The 19,234-nt window shown below is 45.2% G+C and overlaps 1 protein-coding gene and 1 non-coding gene across 2 annotated transcripts in view; both read right to left on the bottom strand.

The window, feature by feature from the left end:
* LOC121450332 (tubulin epsilon and delta complex protein 2-like) overlaps positions 1 to 19,234 on the bottom strand; it is a 42,081-nt gene that overhangs the window by 6,060 nt on the left and 16,787 nt on the right. The window lies entirely within an intron of this gene.
* Positions 1,143 to 1,252, bottom strand: LOC121451192. Its single transcript, XR_005974714.1, has one exon. It is a non-coding gene; the product is annotated as a U6 spliceosomal RNA (small nuclear RNA).

Raw genomic sequence — 19,234 nt, forward strand, 5'->3', positions numbered from 1 at the left:
TTGCAGAAACTGAAACTCATTGTGTTAAGTGAAATAAACCAGATTTACACACACACAGACACACAGACACACACACACACACACACACACACTTTACCTCCTGTGGTCTGTGAATTTGCAAGACAAGAACCCAAAAGCTAATGGTTAGGGGTGTCTTTAGTAGCCCTAATTCTCCAAGCAGATAAAGGCTGCATTGTTCTCAAAGACACCCAATATCCTTAATCATTTCTTTGTTGGAAATATTAAAAAAAATCTCTCCTCTACATATTTTCAAGCTAAATTTAATGGTGTGTATAATCCCAGCATTTGGGAGATCGAGACAGGAGGATTGCTATGAGTTTGAGGTCAGCCTGGAGTAATAATGAGACCCTGTTTTAAAAAATGAAAAGAAGATAAAGAAGAAAGGGGAGGGGAGAAAGGGGAGGAGGAGGAGGAAGGGGAGGAGGAGGAAGGGGAGGAGGAGGAGGAGGAAGGGGAGGAGGAGGAGGAAGCAGCGGCAGCAGCTGCATGTGGTGACGCTCATTGCTCATCCATACTCGCGGAATTCCTCAGGCCAAGGCAGGAAAATTGAGGCAGAGGGACCATCCAGAACTATAGATCAAGAGCAGGTCAGGTGAGATTACATACAAGACTGTCTCAGAATCAAAGCAATGGTAAGATACAGTGGCGTATTATTTGTGTTTTAATAAATAAAGTTTGCCTGAAGATCAGAGGGCAAAGCAGCCATACTAGTTAGCCATACAGAGCAGGGAGTGGTGGTGCACACTAATCCCAGGACTCAGACAGAGGCAGAGGATCTCTGTGAATTCAAGGCTACACAAGTTTGAATCTGTCTAAAGAGAAACAGCTCACACCAAATTGACCCCAGAACTTGGTATCACACACCTTTAATCCCAGCCCTAGGGAGGTGGAGACAGGGATGGTATGGCTTTGTGGGAGGAGGAACAGAAAGGGGAAGAGACAGGAACTTGGAGTGAGTGTGGGGTGTGGAGTCTTTGGGGTTCGTGGAGACAGGATCTCGCCTATTTTCGGTCTGAGGTAGAGGTAAGAGCCAGTGGCTGGTTGCTTTGCTTTTTTGATCTTCAGGTTCAACCCCAATATCTGTCTCTGGGTTTTTATTATTGGTGCTACAGTAAGACATTAAAAAAGTATTGATTGACCATTCATGAATTCACATGTCATCCATGTGTAGGGGCCACGCTCACCTTCTCTGTATTATTGCAGTTTTGGTATTCTGCTGCTGAAGCGAGCACAGCCCTAAGACACTTTGCAATGCATACAAGTACTACAGCTTTCTCCTGCGTAAGTGTATTTTGAAGCCACAAAGCAGATCTTCTGCCTGTCCCTGTCCCCATCTTTCCTTACACATCTGACTCCATTTCCCCATGGATGATGGTGCTGAGTGTCTTCCCTTGTGCCTGGGGACCAGTTGTGTGTACCCTCTAGAGAAATGTCTACTCAGATTCTTTTTCTCATTAGAAAAAAAAAGCGTTTGTTGGGGTAGAGATGGCTCAACCATGAAGAGCTCTTGCTGCTCTTGCAGATGTCCTGGGTTCTGTTCCCAGCACCCACATGGTGACTTGTAACCATCTCTAACTCCAGGTCTGGGGATCTGATGTTTTCTTCTGGCCCCCACAAGCATCAGGAATGTTCACAGTGAATTTACATACATGAAGGCAAAATACTCATATATACACTTAAAGCAGAAATTAATAAACCCTTAAAAGATATATATATATTTTTAAATGGGTTGATCCTGATAACCTGTCTCCAACCAGGAGCCTGGGTTTCTCTAATGGGCTCCCCTTCTGAATCACTAGGACCAGTTGGCCGCCAGAGTCCTCCTGAATTGACAAGAAGAAGCTGTAATTCAGTGTGTCTGTTTGAACACTTCACTCTCCCTGGGCACTGACCCTAGGGCATCACTCTGCTAGCCCATGATCGACATCCAGATGCTCTCACCTCAGCTGCCCAAGTCTTGGGATTACAGGAGTGTGTCACTTCCCACCCCCTGCTAATTTTACTTTTCTCTTTTCAGTATGAATATACTCTATTTTTTTTCACCTAGTCTCATTTCTCTAAGACTTCCAGTATTAAGCTAAACAGAAATGGTCAGAGTAGCTGGGTGGTGGTGCATGCCTTCAATCCTGGCATTCAGGAGGCAGAAGCAGGCAGGTCTCTGTGAGTTCAAGGCCAGCCTGGCCTACAGAGTGAGTTTCAGGATTGCCAGGGCTACTACACAGGGAAACTCTGTCTTGGAAACTAAAAATAAAACCAAACTAAAACAACAACAACAAAAAGGAATGGCGGGGAGATAGCTTTCCTGTCTTGTCCCTAGTCTTAGAAGAAAGTACGGGCTTTCACTGTACTTCGGCAGCTGTGGGCTTTGCATATATGGGCCTATATTATGTGAAAACTCTTCTCTCCTCCTAGTTTTGAGCGTTATGATATGTTTTTTAATCATAAAAAGGTATTGCATTCATATCGAATGCTTTTTCTGTATCAACTGAGGTGATCATGTGGTTTCTGTCCTTCAATCTGCTTATATGGTCCATTTCATTTATTAATTTTTATATATTGAATTCTTGCATTCCAGGGACGAATCTACTTGGTTATGGTTTATAGCTGTCTTGATGTGCTGTTGAATTTAATTTGCTTGGGCTTGTTGATTGTTTTTGCATTAGTGTCCATTAGGGGTTTCAGTCTGTTCCCTTGCAGTGTCTTTATCTGGTTATGGATCAGAGTCGGCGATGGCTTCATACAATGACCCAGAACCTTTTCTTTACTTCAGTTTTTAGAAAGCTTTGGAAAAATATTAGTTGTTTTGTTTGTTCTTGAGGTAGGATCTTTCTTTGCAAGTCTGTCTTGAATTCCTGATCTTCTTGCCTCTACCTCCAAGTGCTGGGTGTCTAGGTGTGTACCACCACCTCTTCTCCTCTCCTCTCCTCTCCTCTCCTCTCCTCTCCTCTTCTCTTCTCTTTCTCTCTCTTTCCCTCCCATCTCCTCTCCCTCGTTCCCTTCCCCCCTTTCTCTGATTAGAGTTTCATGTAAGTTAGTTTGGCTTCAAACTTACTAAGTAGCTGAGGATGATCCTGAACCCCCGAGTTTTCTGCCTCCACCTCTAAGTGCATGGATTACAGGTGTGGCAAACATGCCCATAGAAATTTTGTTTTGTTATGATTCAGTCTTTATTATAATCTATATGTTCCTAGAAATTTATCTATTTCTTAGAGGATATTCAGTTTTTTAATGTGAGGTCTCAAACCCGGGACAAATGGCTACCTGAAGTGCCTATTAACATATCAAAGCCGATGCTGTCCACCAGGTGCTCCTGTCAGTCATCCTGGCTGGCATGCCTGCTTGCCGCCTACCCTAAACTCCAGCCCAGGGGTGGGCTATCCCTCCCTCAGTTTCTCTGATTTCTATATAATTCAGCCATTTTTGGCTACACCAGCACTTTTTTTTGGCATATAATTATTCAAAGACATCTCCTATAATCCTTTTAATTTTTGTGGCATCAAGCCCCTCCTCTGCTCCTGTCTTGATGTTTTTTTTTTTTTTTGGTTTTTTGAGACAGGGTTTCTCTGTAGCTTTAGAGGTTGTTCCTGGAACTAGCTCTTGTAGACCAGGCTGGCCTCGAACTCACAGAGATTCACCTACCTCTGCCTCCTGAGTGCTGGGATTAAAGGCGTGCGCCACCACCGCCCGGCTTTGATGTCTTTTTTTGACATAGGATCTCATTCCAGCTTAGGCTGGCCTTAAATCCTCAGACTCTTGAGGGTTGGGGCTGTAAGTGTGGGTTACCAAGCCTTTGGAAACCCATAGTTAGAGGGTCTAAGTTCAAATCTAGAGTTACGGGAGGATGCTGAATTTTTGAAGAGGTCAGAAACTTCAGTGGCTGTCTGGGTTTTCCCTTAGGGCTTGAACCAGAGAGGTCCCAGAGGGGCAAATACAGCTAAAATAAGGTCAGGTCACTTGGTAGGACTTAGGGCTCCTTGGAACGTGTGGGGTGAGAAAGGAAAGGGCTGCTAATGCAATTTGAGCAGGCCAGAGGACCAGCAGCGAGCCTTGGAGAGCTGGCTTTCCCAGCCCCTCTGTCCAGAGATTGACGCTGCCCTTCCTCAGTGTCCATACCACCTAGGACTGAAGTTGGTGAACTATGAATTATGTCTGTTGAAGCCATCAGGGACTTGACTTGTCATTCTTTAAAACCTAGAGTATTGTGCGGCATGAGGCAAATACCTAAAAACCTTATGCCAGCCTTAAAAATCAAGTTTATTTGTTTACTTGGATGTGTATGAGTGCTTGGCCTGCCTCTGTATGTGTGCACCATATGTGTGCCCAGTGCCGTGGAGGCCAGAAGATGATGTTGGATGCCCTGGAACTGGAGTTACAGATGGCTGTGAGCTAGCACCTGCTGCTGGCAACCTAACCTGGATCCTCTGCAAGACAGCAAGTGAGTGTGCTTAATAGCCGAGCTGTCTCCCTAGCCTCTTACATCAGCTTTTGGTTGCTAGAAAAATCCCCTTTGGAAAACGACAACCCTTTCTGTTGCCCAGCATCAAAAGTTTGCTCCATCTGGTAGCCTCGTGAGGCAGGAATCAGTGCGTACCTTTCACAGTAGGAGACACAGAGCTCAGGACATGATGTGACTTCCCAAGGACGTGCTGCTCATGGTCAAAAGATCTGCCGCTCAGATCCCTTCTTTCACTAACTCTGTGGGTTGAGCAGAGGCCAGGAATAATTGACTATAGTTTGATGCCAATACAGTGGAGAACCAAGCGTGTTCTCTACAGGTGGTTCTCTGCAGGCTGGTGAGAAGGGGTGATCCGAGGTGAGGAGACAGCTCAGTGTCTGCTGCTGGAGCAGGAGGATGGAAATTCCCAATACCCATGAATATAAGAACAAACAAACAAATTCAAACAGGGACGGTGGTGTGTGCATGTAAGTGCTGGGGAAGCAGACAGCGGGGTGCCGAGTGCTTGCCGTCTAGGCTGTCCAGCTGATTTGGTGAGATGCAGGTTCAGAGGAGACCTCAAAAAAAAAAAAAAAAGGTAAAGAGTGATTGCGGGATTGTGGATGACACCCAGCACCAATCTCTGGTACATGTGCGTGCATACACACAACCAGGGTGTACATACACATATAGATACAAGTCATCTGTGTACAAGCCAAAAGCAAAAAGAATATGGTATCTATTTTGTGCCAGGCTTACGGAGGGTCCCCCAGAAAAGAACATATGGAGGCATTGTCTGTTTTTATGGGACTCACAGCTCCAGTGAAGAAGACAGAAAGGAGACGCATGATTATACACACACCTGGGGAATTACCCACTGAGGGCATTCCTAACAAAGTAGTCTGGAGTAGCCTTGATGTGGAGAGTGTCCTTGCAGAAGTGGGGCAGGTGGATGATGTAAGAAGGGACAGATTTGCCAGTGACACACGTGAAGTGGCCTTGAAGATGGGATGGGTGTGTCAGGACAGGGAGGGAAAGACGTTTGGGAGCCAGAATGGTGATGCTGTGTGCCGACAGACAGCTTGGAAGAGGCCTAGATGTTTTCCTTTGGTGGAGAGGAGGGTATGTGAGTATTGGAAATCTAGTTTGGACACATGGTGATGTTCATACACCTGGAGTTCAGAGGGACGGGCTGGATCGGTAGCTTGGGAGTCAGAAATGTTTAGATGGTGTATTAGGGTCTGCAGAGGAGTGGGAGGGACAGAATGGACATTTATCCCGAAGAGGACTTAGTAGATGTCTTCCCTGCTATGGTCTGGGTAGTCTGGCGATGGTTGTCTGTGTGCTGGAGAGGCTTAGAACTCACTAGCTGCTCAGTCACAGGGCCGATGTCTCTGCAGTCCCGTTCCGGTGAGAAGGGCCAGAGGTTGCTGGAGAGCTAATGGTCTTCAGTGCACACCGAAGCCTGCAGGAGCTGGACTGTAGGCTGGAGAGATAGCTCAGTGGTTGAGAGCAGGAACTGCTTGCTCTTCCAGAGGGCCTGACTTCAGTTCCCAATTGCCCATATTGGGTGACTTACAATTGCTTATAATTCTAGCTCCAGGAGCCTCAATGTATCCAGTTTCCTCAGACATGAGCATGTACATACACTCACCAAAATGCAGACACATACATACACTTACCTTTTTTTAAATAAGCTGGAACAGAGGTGCATGGTGACCCATGTCTTTAATTCCACTGCTTGGGAGGCAGAGTAAGGCAGAGTGAGTTCAAGGCCAGTCTCATTTACATAGTAAGCTCTAGAACATCCAGGACTACACCGTAGCCTGTGTCAATCCCCCTTTCTCCCCAAAGAAGCTGGAAGCTGAGTCCGTTTTGCTTTTTAAACATTTTATGTGTATGAGTGTTTTACCTACATGTGTGTCTGTACACTACTGAGTGCAATGTCCTGGGAGGGAAGAGCATTTGTCAGTCCTTGTCTTAGTTACGGTTTCTATGGCTGTGAAGAGACACCATGGCCATGGCAACTCCTATAAAAGAAAGCGTTTAATTGAGGTGGCATCTTATAATTTCTGAGGTTCAATCCATTATCATCATGGCCTGCAGGCAGACATGGTGCTGGTTACATCTTGATCAGAAGGCAGTAGGAAGTGGACTGAGGCACTGGGCATAGCTTGGGCATATATGAGCCCTTAAAACCTTCCCCATAGTGACACATTTCCTTCAACAAGGCCACACCTACCAATAGTGCCACTCGCTATGAGTTTATGGTGGCCAATTACATTCAAACTACTACTACCACTACCCTCTTACTCCTGAAGTGGAGTCACAGATAGTGATGAGCCAGCATGTGCAGTCTGGGAATCAATCAAACCTAGATCCTCTGGAAGAGCAGTCAATGCTCTTAACCTCTGAGCTATTTTTCCAGACCCAGAAGCTGGGCTCTGATGTCGGGGAAGGGTAACAGTAACAACAGCAGCTACAGAGTAGATGCACTCACCAGTAAGGAGTAAAGGTTAGAAGGCAAAGGCAGCTTCTCCTTTGGACCTCTTTCTATCTGGGTTACTCTGGAAGATGCTGCCTGATCTGCTGAGAACCTTCCCTTCTCAGTCAATCATTCTAGGAATTACCCTCAGCCTCATCCAGAGGCGTGTGTCTTAGTTGACTCCAGATCCAAACAAGGGGACAATCAAGAAGATGGTACCCTAAGCGTTGAACATGGATGGGTTTGTCAAGGGACTAGAACATAGAGCAAGCAGCAAAGAGGGTCTTGTCTAAAGGCATTTCAAAATGAACATGTGTAAATCCACGTTCTGGAAGGCCCTCCACCTCTGCACCAACTCCCTTCTCCCACTGCTTGAGCGCCTCTGGCTCCTTTTCCCACCTCGTGTCCCTGGGAGTCTGTCTTTAGGTCTCGCCAGCGAGTCTTCACGTGCTGCAGAGTCAGCCCCTTATTTCCACCATCTGGATCATTATCACTGCCAGAATCACGGTCACTTCTCAGGGAGACCAGAGGCTACGCACTCCCTTTACGGCCACACAGCAACTGGAGTGAGCCTGACTTGTAGACAGTTCACCTTCCAGGTCTCTCTGGCCTGGCCCTTGAATCTGCAGCAACCCCAAGCACAGGGATCACAGGTGTGCTCTCCCACACCCAGACGCAAGTATAGATCATGTCCTTCCTCTACTCAAACCTTAGTGCTTCCCAGTTTCCCTAGGGAGAAGCTGAGGCAGGAGAGAAAGGCAGGGATTGATGGTGACATACGGAGAACAGGCTTGGGGAGGAAGAAAGCGCCCATCTGCTTTAATGCTGAGAACGGTGGGGACTTCAGACTCCACTGAAGGACCTAACAACCACAGACAATCTGTGTTTTCCAAAAGACATCTGTTCGAAGGCAATAAGTAAGTTGCTTCCATATAGGGCCAGATGATGCGTTCCTCAAGATCCCACCATCAAAGATAGCAATGACAGTAATTAGACAAGGCTTACTGAGGGCTAAAGTGATGTATGACCTTCTTGTCCTGGCACTTCTTCCTCTTAGACTTATGTGCTGCTGCCCTCCAATCCACCTTACCACTCTGTTTACTGAGAAAACCTCTTAACTTTGAACCCCCATACAAATTATACTCCTTAGTTAAAGTCAGAGAGAAAGGAAGTGGTTTCTTAGCAACCTCTAGAGATGTACTCGAGGGCGACCAAGATCCCATAAACACCATCTGCACAGGAACACAATGGTGACTCACCCCTGAGACGCCCCTACTTGTCTTATCAGGCGTGTTCTGCTCACTTGGAGCACGCGTCCCTATGCCTGGCTATTGAACCCAGGGCCTTCCAAACGCTCGGCAAGTATCCTCCCACTGAACTGCATTCTGACTCTTCAACTTCAGTTTTACTTGAGGCAGGCTCTTTTGAGGTTTCCCTCGTCGGCCTCGAACTCGTGATGCTCCAGTCTCAGCCTCCTTGATAGCTGGGACCTTGATAGCACTTGCAACCATTCTGCTTTGTTTTTTGACACTATATTTATCAATCTCTAAAATGTTATGTGTTTTGCTTGTTTATTGATTTCTGTATTACAGCACAATTCCCACCAGGGAAGATTTCTTCCTGTCTGTTTGCTGTGTTGTTCCCAGTACCTGGCGTATAGTCAGTGCTTAATATTTGGAGGATAAATGGATTCCCACATGGAAGTATCTGACTTTTACCACAAATCCATACTTTGTCCTTCATGTTCTTGGATGTCTTACTGTGGACAAAGGCTAACTTTGAACAATTGCTCCCTTCCTTCCCTCTGTCTTGCGGTTTCTATTGCTGTGATGAAACACGACGAACAAGAGCAGCATGGGGAGGAAAACTTTATTTCTTTTATTCTTCCACATCCTAGTCCACCGCTGGAGGATCCTGGAGGCAGGAGCTGATGCAGAGGCATGGAGGATGCTGCTTATTGGCTTGCTCTCCATGGCTTGCTTAGCCTGCTTTCTTATAGACCCCAGAACTACCAGCCCAGGGGGGCCCTGCCCACAATAAGTTGGGCTTTGCTTCATCAATTATCAGTCAAGAAAATGCAACAAGCCAGTCTTGTGGGGATATTTTCTCAGTTGGAGAGGGGGGTCCCTCTTCCAACATAACTCTGGTTTGTGTCAAGTTGACATAAACCTAGCCCCCCCCCCCAAAGTCCCAGGAGTCTTCCCGGGTTCTCCTTACCCCTTTCTTCTCATGTCCAGCTGATCAACAAAATCTACTGCTTTTATCTCAAAAGTGAAGAGCCCAGAAATATAAACATTGTAAGCCTATGCTCATAATCTGGGGAAACTGAAGCTGGCAGCCACTGTGGACAGAGGGTAACTTTTAACAATTGCTCCCTGCCTTATAGCTGACAGTCACTGCTGACAAAGGTTAACCTTTGACAGCTGCCGTGACGACGTGACCCTCGCCTTACATTCCTTCAGCTGCTGCCTCTGCGTGACTCCCTGCCTTGTGCTCTTCCCAGCTAAGTAAGGGGAGTGCAGCTGTATCAAGATAGACACACACACACACACACACACACACACACACACACACAATCTATCTATCTATCTATCTATCTATCTATCATCTATCTAATATACTATATATGCTATATATGCTTCATATTAAGTATATATCTTTATATATAAAGCATATATGTAGTATTAATATCTATTATTATATCTTTAATATCTTGTACTAACACCCTATAATCAAAAACTGTAAATCTTAAAATGTAATGCGACCCTAGTCTTAAACTCAAGATTGTAAAAATTCCTCTAATTTTCCCAAGCCTAACCTCACTATTGTAAACTGTCTTTTGGCCTACTCTCTTGTGCTTGGTTTTCGCTGTAAGAAGCTCGAAGTCTCCTCCCACTGTCACAGGTCAAAAGCCCGAAGCGCTGTGACCAAGCGAGCTGGAAGTCTTCTTGCCCAGTGGTGTCTGGACGAAAGTTTGCTTCTGGTTGATAGACTTTGGTGGTCTGTTCCCCTTATTTGCTCATCCCTGGGACTCAACGAAAAGTAAATCTCCACCAGGTGTGGTGCTTACAATTCAAGGACTTGGGAGGCGGGGCAAGAGGATTGCTGTGAGTTGAGGCTAGCCTGGGCTACAGATGTCTGCATTTTCCCATCTTGACTGCCCCCAACTCTATCTTAAACCACTATCTCCAGGACACCATAGTCCCAGGAGACGGCTCCTTTGCTGCCAACATTGTGTACTTTGATTTCTTAAGTTTTTCTTTAGGTTTATTTTATGTGTCCTGGTGTTTTGCTTGCACAAATGTCTGTGCACTATATGCATGCCTGGTGCCTTTGGAGAGCAGAGGAGAGAGTCGAATGCTCTGGTACTGGAGTTATAGATGGCTGTGAACCACCACGTGGGTGCTGGAAACTGAGCCCTGGTCCTCTGCAGGAACACTCGGTGCTCATACGCACCAAGACATCTCTTCAGCCTTGCTTCACTCTGGCAGAAGTAGCTGACAGGCTCAACGTGTGGTGCATGCTGTTAACTCAGCACTTGAGAGGCTGAGGCGGGAGGATGAAAAACCAAGGTCTCACTGTCCTGGAACTCAAATGTAGAATAGGCTGATAACTGAATTTACAGTTATCTGCCAGGTTTTGCCTTTCCAGTATGCTGGGATTAAAAGCATGCGCCACCTTTCTGCTTCTTTTGTGCAACACTCAGGACTCTGACCACTCCTTTAAGTAACAGCAGCAACAAAAGAAACAAAACAATACAAAAAAACAACCACCAAGAACCCTACTATGGTGGTTTAAATAGGAATGCTCCCCGCTAAGGCTTATAGATTTGAATTACTTGGTCACCAGGGAGGGACCCTATTAGGAGGCACAGCCTTGTTGGAGGAAGCTTGTCAGTTTGGAGGAGGTGGGGTTATGTCATCCTGCTCCTTTCTTTGAGGATAGTGGACTAAATCTCTGAAATACCATAAGCCAGATCCAATTAATTGCTTTCCTTTATAGGAGTTGCCACGGTCGTGGTGTCTCTGCACAGCAATAGAAGGCTAAGACAAGTTGGTAGCTGTGACAGGCCTGGCCATGCTTCTTTGTTGAAATACGGAGCGGCGGGCTGTGTCTTGCCACCCAGCTAGCTTTACCCGAAATAATTACATGGAAACTGTATTCTTTTAAACACTGCCTGACCCATTAGTTTCAGTTTCTTATTGGCTAGCTTTTACATATTGATCTAACCCATTTCTATTAATCTGTGTAGCCCACGAGCTGGCTTACCAGGAATGATCTTAACCTGCCTCTGTCTGGAGTGGGAGCATCATGGCGACTCCCTGACTCAGCTTCTTTCTCCCAGCATTCTGTTCTGTTTACTCCGCCTACCTAAGGGTTGGCCTATAAAATGGGTCTAGGCAGTTTCTTTATTAATAAGAAATCATTCCCACATCATTTCCCCTTTTTCTGTTTAAACAAAAAAGAAAGGCTTTAACTTTAACATAGTAAAATTACATATAGCAAAACAGTTATCAAGCAAGAATTACAGTTACAATATTTATATCTATTTTATCTTTTATCATAACTAAGGAAAACTATAACTATCTATTCATTCTTCAACTCCATCAAAGACTCCAGAAGGATATAATACTACCTAAGTAAACAAGAAATAAGAAAACTCTAGAAATGACAGAGACATCTCGCTGCCTGGACAGTCACCCAAAGTTCTTTTGTACCGTTGGGGCATCCATCTTCAGCCTTCAGGCCCATAGTATCCAGCAGACATTTTCATGAAGCAGGAAATTCCAAAGACAGTTCAGTCACTTTCTGCTGTATCCTGCAGAATGTCTCACAGACTCTTTCATGAGTCAGGAACCCCGAAAGACCATCTCACCTTTAGGCAAGTTCAGCAGTCCTCTCTCTGCGGGTTCTCTGTGTCCATTTTATGCAACAGTCCAGGCAAGAGCAGTTTCTTGCCCAAATGGCTATCAAACTCCATAACGATCCCCTTCGATGCCCATCTTCCTCTCGAAGTAGATTGGTGCCGCCAGGAGCAGACATGTCTCATTGTCATGAAAAGTCCTAAGTTATTAAAATATTATAAATGCCATATTTTGTAGCCTTTGAGAGATATGAAGAATGCCTATCTGAAATATATCTCTATATATCTAGAAAATCTAAGTGACATGACTACAAACTTGACTATTATTTATGACTATCCATCAACAACCTATATTTCCTAATTATACATTACATTTTAAAAATGAACTACACAATCACACCTTATTCAAGATCAGAAATACATATACAAATAACAAAATTGACCTTAAAATCCATACCAATGCAAATTATTCATACCTATATCATATCCCCCTTTAAATGTAAAAGAACATTTATAAACAATATTTTGGGAACATGGGCGCAGTTTTTCTCTCCAAACTGCTTCCTGCTGAATGGGGGCGCTGTTAATCAGATCGTTTAGGGTGTAACCTGTGTGTCAGGTTCATCTCAGTTGGCAGTTGAGTGAAGTAATTTTGTGAAGATGTTCACAGCAACTTTTCGGGAGGTCGTGGTCTATCATACCAAATTGGGATAGAAGAAATCCACAGGGCCTGGTCCTCTGTGAAAACAAAAGAAGACCCTTTCCAAAGTATCATATCCTTAGACCCAAATTTTGAAATCGTAATACCTTTATATCCATTATGGTTTAGCTTGGCAGCCCATGTAATGAAATGTCTGTCTGTACTTAGCTCCTTTACAGTCAAAAATTTTAAAGAAAACACAATGTACATAATCCAGACTCTCTGTGAATTTTCCATTTTTACGTGGCTTATTTTTCTTTATTTCTTTTAATCTCTTAACTATCTGTACTCTGTCTCTTTAAAGACTTTACCTTTTTTTTTTAAATCATTAACTTTATTTTCTATATTCTTTTTCTTCTCTCTCTCAAGTCCATGTGCATTCATCCAACAGTGTGGTCTTTTTTTTTTTTCTTTTTTTTTTTTTTTGGTTTTTCAAGACAGGGTTTCTCTGTAGCTTTGGAGCCTGTCCTGGAACTCCCTTGGTAGACCAGGCTGGCCTTGAACTCACAGAGATCCACCTGTCTCTGCCTCCCAAGTGCTGGGATTACAGGCGTGCGCCACCACCGCCCGGCCAACAGTGTGGTCTTTTATGTCTGAATCTGTTTTATTGTGAATCTGTAACATTTTTTTACTATCCAGGAACATTTCTTAAAATGTTAAGCAGTTCTTAAAAACTTAAGTTGCGCCATGTACAGGTAATACGGTACCGCCTGTGTCTTGCCCAGTTGAAACCTTAAATGCGCTGTTTTTATGGTAATTACGGTAGTTCCTGCCTGAGACCATCACAGTTCAGCATGGCAGAGCTGAGCCAAGCCGCTCCTGCCTCAGAGCCATTTGGTGCCCCTGAGCCACACACAGTTCCAGGCACACAGCAGTCCATATTGCCATCAAGCAAGCCGTAGAGCTTTACTCCAAATGCTCCATTCAAAAGCTCTGTCTCCCACAGGAGCCAGACAGAGATCGCAATGGCGGCACAGCCCAGAAAGCCGGCATTTTAAAACAGTCAGTTTTTTCCTGCTGCTGAGTCAGGACAATTTCTTTGCGGCACGCAACCCACAAACAGCAAAAAGCTGTCTTAAATTCTCTCTCTCTCCTTTTTAAGCCCTCTCAGGTTTTACGTGGAGTTTATTAGCACGTTGGGTGCCACTCTGTTGAAATACTCCCACATCACTTCTTGTTGCTGGAATACGAACATTGGTACTTGGGATTAGGGAGGCGGCTGAACACTTTACCTGAGGTTTAATGCGCCATCCCAGTAGGAACATGGGAGACGGTGGTGCTGAGAGCAGTGTAGGTTAGGATGGCCCAGCTCTAGGGGGTCAGAGGGGAGAATATTGTTAAGTGGCCTAGAGATTATTTTCATGTTATTTTGATGAAGAATGTGACTGTCTTTTGCCCTAGTCTGAAAAGTCTGCCCGAGGCAGAATTGAAGGATTTTGGATGAATGGTGTTGGCAGAGATTTCAAAGCAGTCTAGTATTGACTGGGTCGCGGGGCCAGTTTTTATAATGAAAAGGAGCAAGCTGAGCAAGAAAAAAATACAAAGCGTACAGTTTGAGGAGAAAAGAGACGCCTAGAAGTGTAAGGGAGCTGAGTCCAGTGCACAGAGATAAAACGTTTAAAGAAAAGCCTGACACTAAAGGGAAAAGGGGACTGGTGGGCTCATAGCAGGACCTGTGAAAAGGAAGTGAAGAAAAGCTCCAGGAGCCGGGTGGTGGTGACACATGTCTTTAATCTCCGCACTTAGGAGGCAGTGGCAGGCAGATGTCTGAGTTCGAGGCCAGTCTGGTCTACGGAGCAAGTTCCAGGACAGTCAGAGCTACACAGAGAAATCTTGTCTGGAAAAACCAAAACCAAAACCAAACCAAGCCAAAACCAAAAATAGCTTAGGGCTGGGTGTGGTGGCACATACATTTATTTATTTATTTATTTTATAATAATTTAATGAATCTTTCACATCATACGTCCTGATCTTCCCCATCTCCTGTCTCCTTGCATCCACCCTTTGCTTCTGCAACCTTCCCCCAATATAAAACAAAATAATATTTAATGAAAAAAAGAGGAAGGAAGGGAAAATCTTGTCATAGAAGCTGTGTGTGACACAGTGAGTCACACAGTAAACCCCTTTATCCATACATCTTTACATGCAGATGTTCACTGAAAGGAATCATTCATAGGTTTGGTTCAAAAATCCCTGTTCTCTGCTACACTGTCAACACTAGGCCCTCGCTGGGACTCTTCCTGGACATCCCGTTGCTGCCCTGGGAAATGGAGATCCTGTAACCCTGGGTCCACAGGACCCCTCCACCCCTGCCCAGTGCTCCAGCAGATCACTGATGGGGCGTATGTTGGGGTGGGCCAACACTTAATCCTGGTTCTTGGCTTGGGTAGTTGCATGGATGGTAAGCTGGCCAGCTCTCTCCTGTCTTCCCCACCAGGGTGAGTTCTGGTGGCACTCAACTTGGGTTGAGTACTTGGGAGGCAGAGGTAGGAGGATCTCTGAGTTCATGGCCAGCCTGGTTTATAGAGTGAGTTCCAGGACTCCTAAGCTTAGGCAGTGAGGATTCATTGAAAACAGAAAGCTAGTGAAAACATAATTGAGTGAGGGCGCCATGTTCTAGCTCCAGCAAACAGAAGAATTTGACAACTTCGGCCACATCGTTCCGGCTCTGGAGTCAAGGGTACAAGAAAGGGGTTGTGGAATCTCGCTCTGTGGGGGTAAGGAAAGCTGCTGAGGCCAGGTGTGTGGCTGGGGTGTCCCTGCAAGGAGCCCAGAGAGTCCTTTGCACGAAGGTAAAACCTGGATAGCCTTGGAGACCCCAAGATTTTGGAGATCCATAGCCATGGGATACCTGCCCAGAAGAGCTGCTAACAGGGAGTGGAACCAGCCCAAGAGAAAGAAGTGGGTTGCAGTCACCAAAGCTGAAAGGGGCTGGAGAGCTGAAGAGCGTTTTGACATCAGACATGGAGATACAGAGTGTGGGGTTTACCCACGTGGTTTTTGGTCTGGCTTTGGTCCGGTGTTATGCCCCCTTGGTTCCCCTTTGGAATGGTACTAAGTATTCTGTGCCGTGTTATGTTGGAAGTATGTGATCTGCTTTTTAATTTTGATTTTACAGGGAGTTCCAGCTAAGAGATTGCCATGCGTCTCAGAAGAGGCTTAGGACTTTGAAACCGTGTTGAGACTTACAGACCATGGGGACCTTTGAAGTTGGACTGAGTGTGTTTTCGGTAGGGAGACTCCTGCAGAGCTGCAGCTGGTTTGATTCCCAAGTGTGTTAGCACCTAGCTTTGATCTACCTTTTGTGTCTGCACCTTTTGCAAACCCTCTATGTCTTCTTTCTACAGGCCCGCGTGAACCCATACCACATATAACATTCATGCATTCTGGTATGGCTACAAGCCTCTGGGGGCCAGGAAGTGGAATGTGGTGGTTCGAATAAGAATATCCCCCATAGGCTCATAGATTGGAATTCTTGGTCACCAGGGAGTGGCACTATTAGGAGAGAGATCCTTGTTGGGTGGGTGTTACTGGGGGTGTTACAGGTTTCTTCCTGCTGCCTGCTGCTCAGGGTGTAGAACTTTTGGCTCCTTCTCCAGCACTATATGTGTCCGACCATGTCCGACTGATGCTCTCTGTCTCGAGGATAATGGACTAAACCTCTGAACTGTAAACCAGTTCCAACTAAATGCCTCCTTTATAAGAATTGTGGTCATGGTGTCTCTTCAAAGCAGTAGAACACTGACTAAGACACCTAACTCACTGTCCCAGCCCCCAGAAACAAACATCATTTGAGTTTTCTCTCTGAGTAGACAGTTGGCTCTCCACAACAGACAGCTCCATATCCTCAGATTCAACAAACTGTTGGTTGAAATGTTAAGCATTTTTTTCTCTATTGAATATCAAATTTCCTTATTATTATTCCCCAAATATACTGCACAATGGCTATTCATGTAGAATTTATATGTACCAAGTATTATAAAGACTCTAGTGTTAACCTACAGCATCTGTGAACATGTATGTGGGTTTTAGGCAAACACTACCTCATTTCACATAAAGGACTAGACGACTGTGGGTTTTGGTATTCACCAAGGCCTAAGAATCCGAGGGTACCGAGAGAATGCCAAGAGTCCAGCTAAATACGCTCTGAGATGCATCTACACAGCAGAAGGCACAAACATGCGAGTGTGGTCCACACTATTCATTATTAAACATTCCATTTAAATATTACCTGTACTTTACCCAAAGAAAAGTGAACAAATATCTGAACTTCAGAGATCGAGAAACATTAGTTTCTCAAAAATCCAGCAGAGAGAACAACTCTTCAGCGGCAGGTACCCATGGACTCATTTAGGAAGCTGGGAAAATAGTGAATTTACTTTCACTCCTGCACATCCTGATGACTGTGTTCCTTATGTCAGAACGCTGGTACACACACTGGTTGCATCCTGTTTGCCATGGTGATATGCATGCATGCTGAGCTTCGGTTCTCTGAATTCGGGGTTCACAAGCAGACCTCTTAGCTTGGCCTCTTCATCCCCGCACCCTTTATTTGGTTCATTATTTGGTGGGTTGGATTTCAAAGGCTCTCGGCTCATGCGGTTCAGCGTTCTTTCAGCTTGAGGCTGTTGCTGCTTGGCAGGGAATACAGCTCTTGCTCACTCATTCTTCACTTGGCCTGGAACACACTGCTGCACTGTCTGCGGCCCTGGGGCGGCTCCTGGGAAAGGCTCCTTCAACCCCATTTCCTTTCCTGTAAGCAGCTGTCTTTCTTTCTACTGATCCTCTCTCTCTTCTTAAAATCTCCCCCCTTTTTCTACTATTTTAGTGAGTGAATATTTTAGTTGTATCGAAAAGTAAAAAAAAAATATGATATTCAAATAAGTTTTGTTGAATTTGAATGCTTTTCTGTGTTTACTTCAAATCTCATAGTAGATACCTAAATAGCTAAAGCTCACAGGTCCAGCTGAAAGCTTTTGTGTGTACAAACACGTACTGTAGTCACGCTCCCCGCATTTGTGACCATCGTTCTGAATTAGAATCTATGCTTGTTTCCACTATTGAAAAAGATTATTGTAATTCAGGGGTTAGAACTCAGGCCCTTGAACATATAAGGCAGCTTTATGTCTAAAAAGATGACTGAATCACACACATATGTATTCCGAAGCAGCATATTATTTTACATTGCATTTCTTTGTACTTTCCACAAATGGTCTATCACTAAACCAGTGTGGTGGTGCATGCTGGCAACTCCAGCACTTGAGAGGTGGAGACAGGGGTCAGAAGTTCAAGGCCATCCTTAGCTATCAGTGAGTTCAAGTCTGGGGTGTAGAGTGCTACAAAACAAACACTCTTTCAGTCTCAAATTTTACACCATCTCAATGTACTCCCGTGTGGTAGGACTACCTTGTCCCACGGCTCCTGGGAAGCAAGAAAGCAAGGGTTGGCAGGAGCTAACTCACAGGGGGCCTTAGAGTCGATACTTGGACTATTTATTTATTTATTTATTTATTTATTTATCTTTCTGGCTTTTTTGAGACAAGCTTTCTCTGTAGCTTTGGAGCCTATCCTGGAACTCACTTTGTAGACCAGGCTGGTCTCGAACTCACAGAGATCCGCCTGCCTCTGCCTCCCGAGTGCAGGGCTTAAAGGCGTGCGCCACCACCACCCGGCAGCACTATTATTTTTTGTTAATATCATTGAATCACGAGAGCTCATTTTCTACGTACTTCTCTTGAACTCAATTAGACAAATGCATTTACAAGTCTGTCCCGTCTTAGGTCCTCTCAGGGTGTAGTGTTTACCCACTTCCGGTCACACTCCCAATCTGTTTGCTCTCAAAGAGGCATGGACCACCAAACTGCAGCGGTGAGAAGCCCTGCTACAGGAAGTGTGACTTTAGCTTCCACATGCCTTGTAATTCCCTGTGGCTCAGTGCCTACAAGAGGAAAACTCTGTAAGTGCCAAGGTGTTGCGTAAGACCAAGGCTAGATACTTTCTGGGGTTTCTCAGCTGGAGTTACTCAACTCAGCAGTTTCCATGTGTCCCCCGCAGCCTTTGGAGCGGGGGAATGGGCTTCTCACGAACCTCAGGCTTTGCCCCCCTTGGCCTCTCTCCTGCATACTTATGTAGCCTGCATTTGAGTGCTCCAGCTCACCCAGACAAGCTGATGCGCAGTGAGCCCGCTTCAGGGCTCCTTTGTAGGATCTTTGCTGTTTTAGAGTTTGATCTGACTTTATGTTCTTCAGTTTGAATATAATGAGTCTAGCTGGGTGTTGGTGGCACAGGCCTTTAATCCCAGCACTCGAGAGGAAGAGGCAGGTGGATCTCTGTGAGTTTGAGGCCAGCCAGATCTACAGAGTAAGTTCCAGGAGAGCTGGGGCTACACAGAGAAACCCTGTCTTGGAAAACAAAACAAAACAAATGAATTCAGTCTGGACAGGCATCGTATCCCATGCCAGTCTTCTCAGCAACTGAAAGGCAGAGGCAGAAGAACAGGAGCTCAGAGTCATTTTTTTGCACAGAAAGTTCAAAGCCAGCCTGAGCACCATGAGAATCCCATCTTGAAGAGAAATAATCAATCTTTTTATAAATTCCTTCTGTGTTCTCTGTGTATAGCCCCTTAGATTCTTCTCAGTTGTGCTCTTTTTTGTTTGTTTGTTTGTTTTTTGAGGGAGGGTTTCTCCGTGTAGCCCTGGCTATCCTAGAGCATACTTTGTAGACCAGGCT

This window comes from Microtus oregoni, unplaced genomic scaffold, assembly GCF_018167655.1.
Source record: "Microtus oregoni isolate MIOR12 unplaced genomic scaffold, Mior012 000007F_ref0000211, whole genome shotgun sequence".
In the NCBI taxonomy this organism is placed as follows: domain Eukaryota; kingdom Metazoa; phylum Chordata; class Mammalia; order Rodentia; family Cricetidae; genus Microtus; species Microtus oregoni.